Genomic DNA, 9,172 nt, shown 5'->3' with positions numbered 1-9,172 from the left:
GAAGTTTACATGGACGATTTGGTGAAAAAGAGTGTGGAAGAGGACCAAATATTGCGGGATATTGAAGAAACATTTAATACCTTGCGAAGGATTAACATGAAACTTAATCCCAGCAAACGTTCATTTGGAATGGAAAAAGGAAAATTTTTTGGTGTAATTGTTAAAAGTGCGGGTTTCAAGGCTAACCCGGATAAAGTCCAGGCAGTCGCCTGCATGCCCTCACCTTCTTTCTTCATAGAGGTACAAACACTGAATGGCAGATTAGTAGCCTTGAACATATTTTTAGTCAACCATGCGGCTAAGTCTTTTCCTTTCGTGTCAACATTGAGAAATTGTTTGAAGAAAGCACATTTCAAGTGGACGGCGGAAGCTGAACAAGCGTTTCTCGAAGTTAAAAAATGCTTAATGGAGTTACCCACCTTGACCGCACCACAGGCAGGGGAACCATTGACTTTGTACCTGTTAGCATCCGACATAGCCATTGGAACAGTACTGTTGACAGATAGGAAGAATATCCAAACACCGATTTATATATGTGAGTAGGAGGCTGACTGATGTGGAGACCATGTACTCAATGCTTGAGAAATTATTGTTGGCTTTGGTGTATGCGGCCAGGCACCTTCGCAGATATTTCCAAGGACACCCGATTAATGTGTTGACGGGATATAAACTAAAAATTGTGTTAAGCAATCCGGAATTGTCTGGGAGGTTAGCAAAGTGGGCCATTGAACTGGGTGAGCATGCAATTGAATACAAACCAAGACCCGCAATTAAAGGTCAAGTGTTGGTAGACTTCGTCATAGAGGTCCCGCAAAACAAAGAAAAAGAGTGTTTGATTGAGCAACAGATCCCTGCACCTCCAGAACACGATCAGGTATGGTCACTGTTTACTGATGGGGCTTCAAGTAGTGAAGGGTCAGGCGCTGGTCTTAGATTGATTTATCCAGAAGGCCACGAATTTACTTTTGCCATCAAGTTGGACTTTTAAAGAACCAACAATGAGGCAGAGTGTGAAGCTTTTCTAGCAGGCGTGCATAGCCAAGAAACTTGGTGTAAAGCATTTGGAAGCACGGGTAGACTCAATGTTAATAGCGGGACAGATTAATGGATCATATGAAGCAAGAATGATGTGATGGCCTCGTATTTGTCACATGCAAAGGAGCTCATCCTCCAATTTTCATCTTGCAAAGTCATCCACATCAAAGGAGTGAAAACAAGTCTACGGATGCCTTGAGTAAACTAGCTTCAAATAACTTTGAGAATTTTGCAAAAGACATCCACATTGAGGTTCTAGATCATCCTTCAGTCCCGCAGCATCAGGTGTTGGTCATACAAAAGGGAGCCGAGTCTTTGATGACCCCAATTCTTCCTTATCTGTCATCTGAGACGCTCCCAGGAGAAAAATCAGTGACCCAAAAGATTCGGTACAAGGCTTTGAACTATCAAGTACAGATGGGATACTATATCTCCGATCATTCCATGGCCCACTTCTCATATGTGTGGACGCTGAAGATGCTAATTACCTTATAAAAGAGATCCATAAAGGAATTTGTGGTCTACATGTAGGTCCAAGAATGGTTGTAGCCAAGTTGATGAATGTAGGTTAATATTGGTCGGGAATGCGTATGAACGCAATCAATGAGATCAGAAAATGTGACTCGTGCCAGCGTCACGCTCCCAACACCCTAAGGTCGAAAAATGAGTTAGTGCTAGTGACTTCCGCATGGCCGTTCCAAAATTGGGCAATTGATATCATGGGACCATTCCCAGAAGCCCCGGGACTCGTCAAGTTTTTAATTGTGGCAATCGATTATTTCACCAAATTGGTTGAAGCCAAGCCAGTTGCCTCCATCACTGCTGCAAGTATAAATTTTTTTTGTGGGAGTTCATCATCTGCCGCTTTGGTCTTCCACAGACATTAGTAAGTGATCATGGAACACAGTTTGGAGACGGTGGATTACAGGCGTGGTTGAAAGAACTTCAAATTGGCCAAGTGTTCACGTTTGTGGCTCACCCATAGGCCAGTGGCCAGGTGGAAAGAGCCAACATAACCATCAAAGATGGAATTAAGTCAAGATTGGGAACTAAACGAACCAGATGGGTTGATGAACTGCCTCATGTATTATGGGCCTTTAGAACTCAGAAAAAGACAAGCAATTCAGAAACACCCTTCAGTTTGACTTATGGCACTGAAGCCATGATACCCGCGGAAATTGGGGTCCCATCCGCAAGAATTTTGTCCGTTATTGACAACGAGGAAGAGTTACGTTTGAACCTTAATCTCGTAGAAGAAAGACGAGAGTTAGCACTGATTCGAGAAACCAACTACAAACGTCAACTCCAAAAGTATTACGATTCAAATGTTCAAATTTGTAAATTCCACGCGGGAGATTTTGTCTTCCGCAACAACGAGGTTTCAGGGTAAGAGCCATCGGGCAAGTTAGCTCCAACTTGGGAAGGGCCATATCGAGTTAAGAAAGTGTTATCAAAAGGCGCTTACAAGTTAGAAAAGTTAGACGGAACTGAATTCTCAAGAACTTGGAACGTTGCCCAACTAAAAACGTGCTATATATGAAAAGTTACAAGTTGTTTTTATTTTTGGCTTGCGTGCCATCAGTAGTTAACAACAAATGTACGTAGTACTTTATGTCAAATATTATCTTATAAATTGGCATGTGTGCCATTTACCTCAAAATAACCATTTTCTCGCATTACGCCTTGTGTACAAACTGTTCTCATTCCAGACCTGCATGTCATTAAACTTTAATTCCTGGCCTGCGTGCCAGCAGTGACCCGCGTGTCGTTAAAGTCTAATTCCTGGTCTGCGTGCCATAAGTGACCCGCTTGTCATTGAACTTGTATTCCTGGCCTGCGTACCAGAAGAGACCCGCGAGTCATTAAACTCTCATTCCTGGCATGCGTGCCAGAAGTGATCCGCGTGTCATTGAACTTTTATTCCTAGCTTGTATGCCAGAAGAGACCCGTGTGTCATTAAATTCTTATTTTTGGCATGCGTTCCAGAAGTTATCCGCGTGTCTTTAAATTTCTCGGCTTAAGTGCCAAAAACGGCCCGAGTGCCAAAAAACTTAAGGCCATAGTATCGGTTGAGGAATCCTTTATTACCATAATTACATAATCCTACGCTACCGGATCTTGAGCAGCTGAATCTTTTTGATCCTGAGCAAGAAGAGTGTCTGATTTTTGAGAAACAAAAGGAGTGGAAGCGTCATCCAAGGGCCCGCTTAAGAATTCTTTCAAGCGCTGAACTCCATTATCATATGTGGCAAACTCAGGGATCATACCTTGAAGAGGGAAAGTAAGTTCGTCGTAAGCTTTCATCTTCTTGCGGTAGTCCCCTGCCACATTAAGGCCGTGAAGAGGATGCTCTTCAATTGGACGTTAGGCCTTCATGTACTCAACGCCTTCCTTAAACCCAATCTTGCGGCTGGTTTGTGTGGAGGCATTAAGCAAAACAGCAAGACAATCGCCCAACTCTTGCCCTTCCTTGATGCAGTCAATCACCTACCAAGATTGTCAAGCAATAATAATCAGATACTTAGTACACACAAATGTGTGTCACAAACTTATCAAGAAGAGGGAAACATACCTGTGCAAGTCCCCCAGACATCAGCCAGTGTTATCTTTCTCCGTCTGCTCAGCTTTCTTCTCCAATTCATCATAAGCTTAATGTTGTCAGCTGTCAGCTCCTCCATACACTTTTCCATTGCCTTTTCCTACTCTTTCCGCAACCTGGCCTCTTCCTCATATGTTTGAATCAAATTACCTTGGTTGGTAATTTGTCTTTTTAAAAGCAGTGTTAGCCTCCAAGGCTTTGGCCAGGTCCTCCTCTTTGTGTCTGGTCTCCTCGCGGGCAGCAGCAAGGACGGCATTATGTTTTTTTGCACGCCTCTTCCCATGAGCGTGTGGCGGCTGCTTTTCGATCCTTTTCAGCCCGGAGGGTGATCTCAACATCCTTTAGCTTCCACTTTACAGTGTTTGCTTCCAAACGTTGATCCTTAGCAGCCTTCTTGGCCTCCTCTGTCTGCCGAGACATCTCACCCCAGTTTTCCCCCATGGAGAGCCATTCCTGGAAGATTTCCTGCCCGCAAGCCATAGTGTTGACCATGACAAAATTGTAGTTGCGGGCAAGTTCATGGCGTGGCTGAGAAATTCAGCACAGACTTCCGCCTCCATAAATCGTGACCCTTGGACTAAGCTCCAGTTTGGTATATGCAAGTGGTCGTCCTCCCCGGGATTAGCCATCCCATAATAGTCAGCGTTAAAAGGGCTTTGGAACCTTCTGGACTCAGAAGGTTGGGACATCCCTCCACCACTTGACTGATGCAGGGGTGAGGAACATGAATAATGTGCGGGGGAGAATGTGGAGGAGAATGGTCCACGCATGTTGGAGATAATTGTTATAAAATTGATAGCACCTAAATTGGATGAAATACCAGATAGAAGAGGACTAGAAATTGCTGAATCAACTGCTTCTCCAGAATGGCTGGTAATACTACTTAAGGGCGGATAGACCGTCCACCCCTCGAGAAGCACTGTTGAGAGGAAGATCTTTGGCCCCTCTTCATTCTCTACAGGTTCCCAAACCTTTCTTCAACATAGGTGACAAGGAGCGAGGCCGCGATGGAAGAGATCAAACGCGGAGGAGAAAATGGAGATGTACGAGGAGATTCCTGCGTCTTTGGTCTCTCAACGTCTTGAATTGGTTTCTTCCATTTGGAACCAGACGCGCCATCAGGAATAACAATCGTCTGTGGAGGAGATGGTGGTTCTTGGAATGTTACATCTTGATCAGGTGCAACTGTGGCCTCTGCATATGAAACATAATATATCAAAATACGAAGAAACAAATGAGAATAGTTAGAAATTTCATAAGCAACAACATACTTGTTGGTGATCGCATCGCAACTTTTTTAACCCGGTCCTCCAAACAGACCTTCTTAAACTTTTTGGGCCATGTTTCCCGCTTCTTCTTGGACGGTTCCTCCTCAACACCGGCTTGTCTATCATCTGCCTCACCAAACTTAGAGGAACGTTGCTTCTCTTGCGTTCAAGATCTGCCAAGGCACGCATAATAACCGACGTTTCAGGTGTATCATCAGAATCTTGCTCTTCACGAGGTGATAATTTGTCTCTTGAAGATAGTAACATAATCACCCTGTCCGACGTTAAAACATGCAAAGGACGCGGGTTCGAAAGAAACACACCTAGATGAAAGACTGCTTCAGAAACCACGGGCTCAGGCCGCAAGTCTTCCGGGAACAAGAAATGGTCCCGCGTCTTGTAACATTTCGGGTTTTCTGTTTCCCTTTCGGTTTTGTAATCATTACCCGACCCTGGTTCGGGTTCGGGTATTTTATCAATAAAGTTCGTTGTTGTTTAACATTTTATTTATTTATTTTATTTGATTATAACTATAATTCATGTACAAAACTAACCCCTCAACTAACTTTAATATACTTTTAAACCATCAACCATAGATCGAGGACCAAAGTGCAAATATTATTCAAAATTCTTTCTTCCTTTTCCTCTCTTGCGATCAACCGACAAGACACCCCCCCCCCCCTCCTTTCTTGAACCAAAATTCACGGGTTAAATCGAGTAATTAATGAAATTGATATTGCCAAATCACTTGTTGACCAAAATCACGGTTATTATGCGTGCCTTGACAATTTAATAATAATAATAATAATAATAATAGTAATAATCACAACAACCATATTAATGTGATAATAAGACTAATGATTTATTAATAATAACCCCATCGAAACCCGAGATCCGTCGTAATTCCTGCAATCCTATATGCTTACAATTATTTTTTTTATATATTCTCGTTAACAAATAGGACATTTCGCCGACATATCCTGAGGAGCTAAATCGCTATTTATTTAATCTTCTATCACCAGCACATCTCCACTTATCCTACTTTATAAGGTAAGTAAATTCACATCCCCCTTTTTACCGCTTTACAAATTTTGGGGGCGTTATGCGTTCAAAATCAACTTATTGTTTTCACTACAATTCCGTTATATGTAGGGCTGGAAATTGGGTACCTGTTAAGGACACGATAATACCTGTTAATCAAAAAAGTATGGTATGTGATTTTTTTATTTTCTTAAATAATTGAAATTAGTATGCTAGACTCCCTCATTATCCCTTATTGGTACACAAAACATAAATTTCTCTTATAGTCATGTCATATAAAGTAGTTAAATGAATCGTATTCAAGTTTGATATTTGTGTTACGCGCGTCGCCTCTTACCTGTTAAACCTGTTAAGACACGAATTTTCGGCCCTAGTTATATGCATAATTGTAATTGCTCGATTAGTTGTTATGTGCGAATATGACTATGTGTTTATTTTATGTTGGTTGGTACCTCATCCTCATCCTCATCCTCATTAGTATGATCATACACCGTCGGAGTAAACCCGTATCTATGTGATTCGGTTGAAAAGACAACTTTTATTTATTGTTACACTAGTTGTAGTTATTTACGATTATCGCATGGAATTGTCTTTTATTATTATATATACTCAAAACCGTGGTTTACTTGCTCAACTTTATGTTGACAAATATATAAATTTTCACGCATGGCGCAGGTAGCTGTCTTGGATGATTTCAAGAATGTCGAAGTAGATGATACCATAGGTTGCTCGATGATTTGAAGAACATTAGTATATTTTTAGTTTAATCATGTTGAATGTTTTGTTTGAGAACAATGTATGATTGTGCTTTGATGTATGGTTTAGTTGAAAGAACAATTTGGATATTGACACGTGTAATTACATAGTGTCTTCTGAGCTATGATACAATCAATGTCGCACCCCGGCATGTTCCACTGTAGGTTGGGGTGTGACACGTCTTGTCTAGGATGGGGAGTGCAATCGGGTCACGTGGACGCTTTTGCATGCACTGGTTTGTCAAGTAGCGTGTTCAACACTGGCCCTTCACCTGCACCCACTGCATGAATAAATTTTGAGATACAATTTAAAGGCAGAAATTGCCAAAATAGTAACAGGTAATTACTTACTCTCATCCACGTTCTGGAAGAACGATTCACATTTAGGGTATGGCCATATGCGGCTCATACCAGCCTAAACAAGGGCACCCTCGTAAATTTCTCGTATTGGGGTTGGGGTCTCGACTAGGGTATTGAACCACACCTACCCCTCATTCTTGGCAAGCTGTAGATCAGGAAATTTCTCGTTTAACGGACGGCGCACCATGGTGATAGGATTCACTTTCTCGGAGATCTAGAAAAATTTTGTCCGCCATTCGTAGGAACTACGGGGAGGCTCAGTGCCCACAACTCCCTTTGTGGTGGTGGTGCAGTTGAACCAACTTCCTCACGTGTTCATCTTATAAAAAACCGACGAACTTGTCCACCGTTGGTACAATATTTTTGGCCAAGCAAACGAATTTGAAATGACGAATTCGCATGAGTCCAAATGGATGAAGTTGGGATAAATGGATCCATGGCCGGCAAGAATGTTCCCCAAGAACTTGGTTATCGATAACCTAAGATTCCCGGTGGTGAGAACTCCGCGTATAATGTCATCTTGTCGCCCGGAGGCTTATCAGCAGTAGATCCGACAGCAGGATACTCCGGCTGCCATTCTGGCACCAAGCCATAAGTAGAAACGAGTTTCTCAAACTCTGATAGTTTCCAGTCGATTTTGATGGATTCTACGGTTGGAGAGGACGCCGTCTTCTTATCACCGGCCATTATGTCGGAAGGTAGAGGAAAGTAACGAGCAATGATGAACAATGAAAGTCAGATTTGGTTTGAAAGAAATAAGAAAGAAAATGGAGTTATGAAGGCGATAAAAGTTCCAAGTGAAACTCAAGAGTCCTATTTATACCCATTATAGTTAATGCGATGGGAGTGTGACAGTGGAGAGAGAAATGAAGGGCCTAGTAAAATTACGCCACGTCAAGCGGGAAAACCGAAAAAGCGAAAAAGATGGTACAGTCGCGTACAGTTGACAGCTGACACAAACGTCACATCAAGTCATACGACGCCTGCAAGGCTGTCACGTCATCCTTTCCCATGTTTATCTTAAAAAATAAATATCTCCACAAAACACACGCGAAAATTCAAAATCCCCATAAAAATATAAGTCTAAAATTTCACCCGCATAAAACTTCACACGGAAGAAAAATGGACTGAGGAGACGTATAGAGGTAGGGTAGTGAAAAGACCCAAATACCCATGAAAGATCATCCTCGGGTCGTCCATGACTTCCACAAGAGTCACCCGTGGAACATTCTTATCACCCGCATAACTCAGATCAGAGGAATATTAGGAATAAGCTCCAGAGACTATCTGCGGGTTGATCAAGACGTCCTCAGAAGTCATCCGCAAGGTATCCCCTTCATGCGCAAAGATGACTAGAGGGTGACGTCTAAGAATCATCTGTAACTAACTTCCTTCTAGAAGATTTACGCGAAGATCTTTCCTTGGAAAGCACATGATATACCAATATTATTCCCTAACCATTCGGCTATGAATACCTCCTTCGTCATCACAAGGTATTCATTCACACCTCACTTATCTCACCAATTACTTAAATTATTTTTTCTCTTTAAAAACGGTATTTATTCTCACGCTGGATGGTGGTTACGGGAAGACCCCCCCCCCCTTGTCCTTCCTGTAACGAGCTCGTGGTTGTTGTTTTGCAGGTTTCTGTCATCGGACTTGCAAGGTTGAACTCGTACCATTAAGTTGTTAATTACTCGACCCGTGTTATGTGAAACCATCGGTCTGGCATATCCAGGTTAGACTCGTGTTTCTTCAAGACCAGAATTTTAAATTTTGTCTTAAAGCAACAAATTGAAAATATAGATGGAATTCTTCTAGTCACAAACCCTATTTTGAGAAAATGTTTTAAAATTCCACATGAATTGTGTCATAAATCCAGTTGAACCTCATAAGCTTGTTGAGTAGATCATTGGTCATATTCCATATGGTCTTTATATATGTGTCACTACTACTCACTAGAGCGTTCATGTTTCTTGTAGTCAAACACGACATACTGTATGATTTTATTTAATTTTTTAGGCAGGGGTCATTTTATATAAATTAGTTAGCCAGATATAAATTAGTTCTCTGGAAACCCTATAATAGTCATTGATCTTAATACATGGATGGTT

Source organism: Bidens hawaiensis, unplaced genomic scaffold (genome assembly GCF_021521415.1).
Source record: "Bidens hawaiensis isolate Kalapana, Puna unplaced genomic scaffold, B.hawaiensis_p1.1 tig00025001_1, whole genome shotgun sequence".
NCBI classification, from domain to species: Eukaryota; Viridiplantae; Streptophyta; class Magnoliopsida; order Asterales; family Asteraceae; genus Bidens; species Bidens hawaiensis.
The sequence above is the reverse complement of the archived record's forward strand: the minus strand, read 5'-3'. Positions refer to the sequence as shown.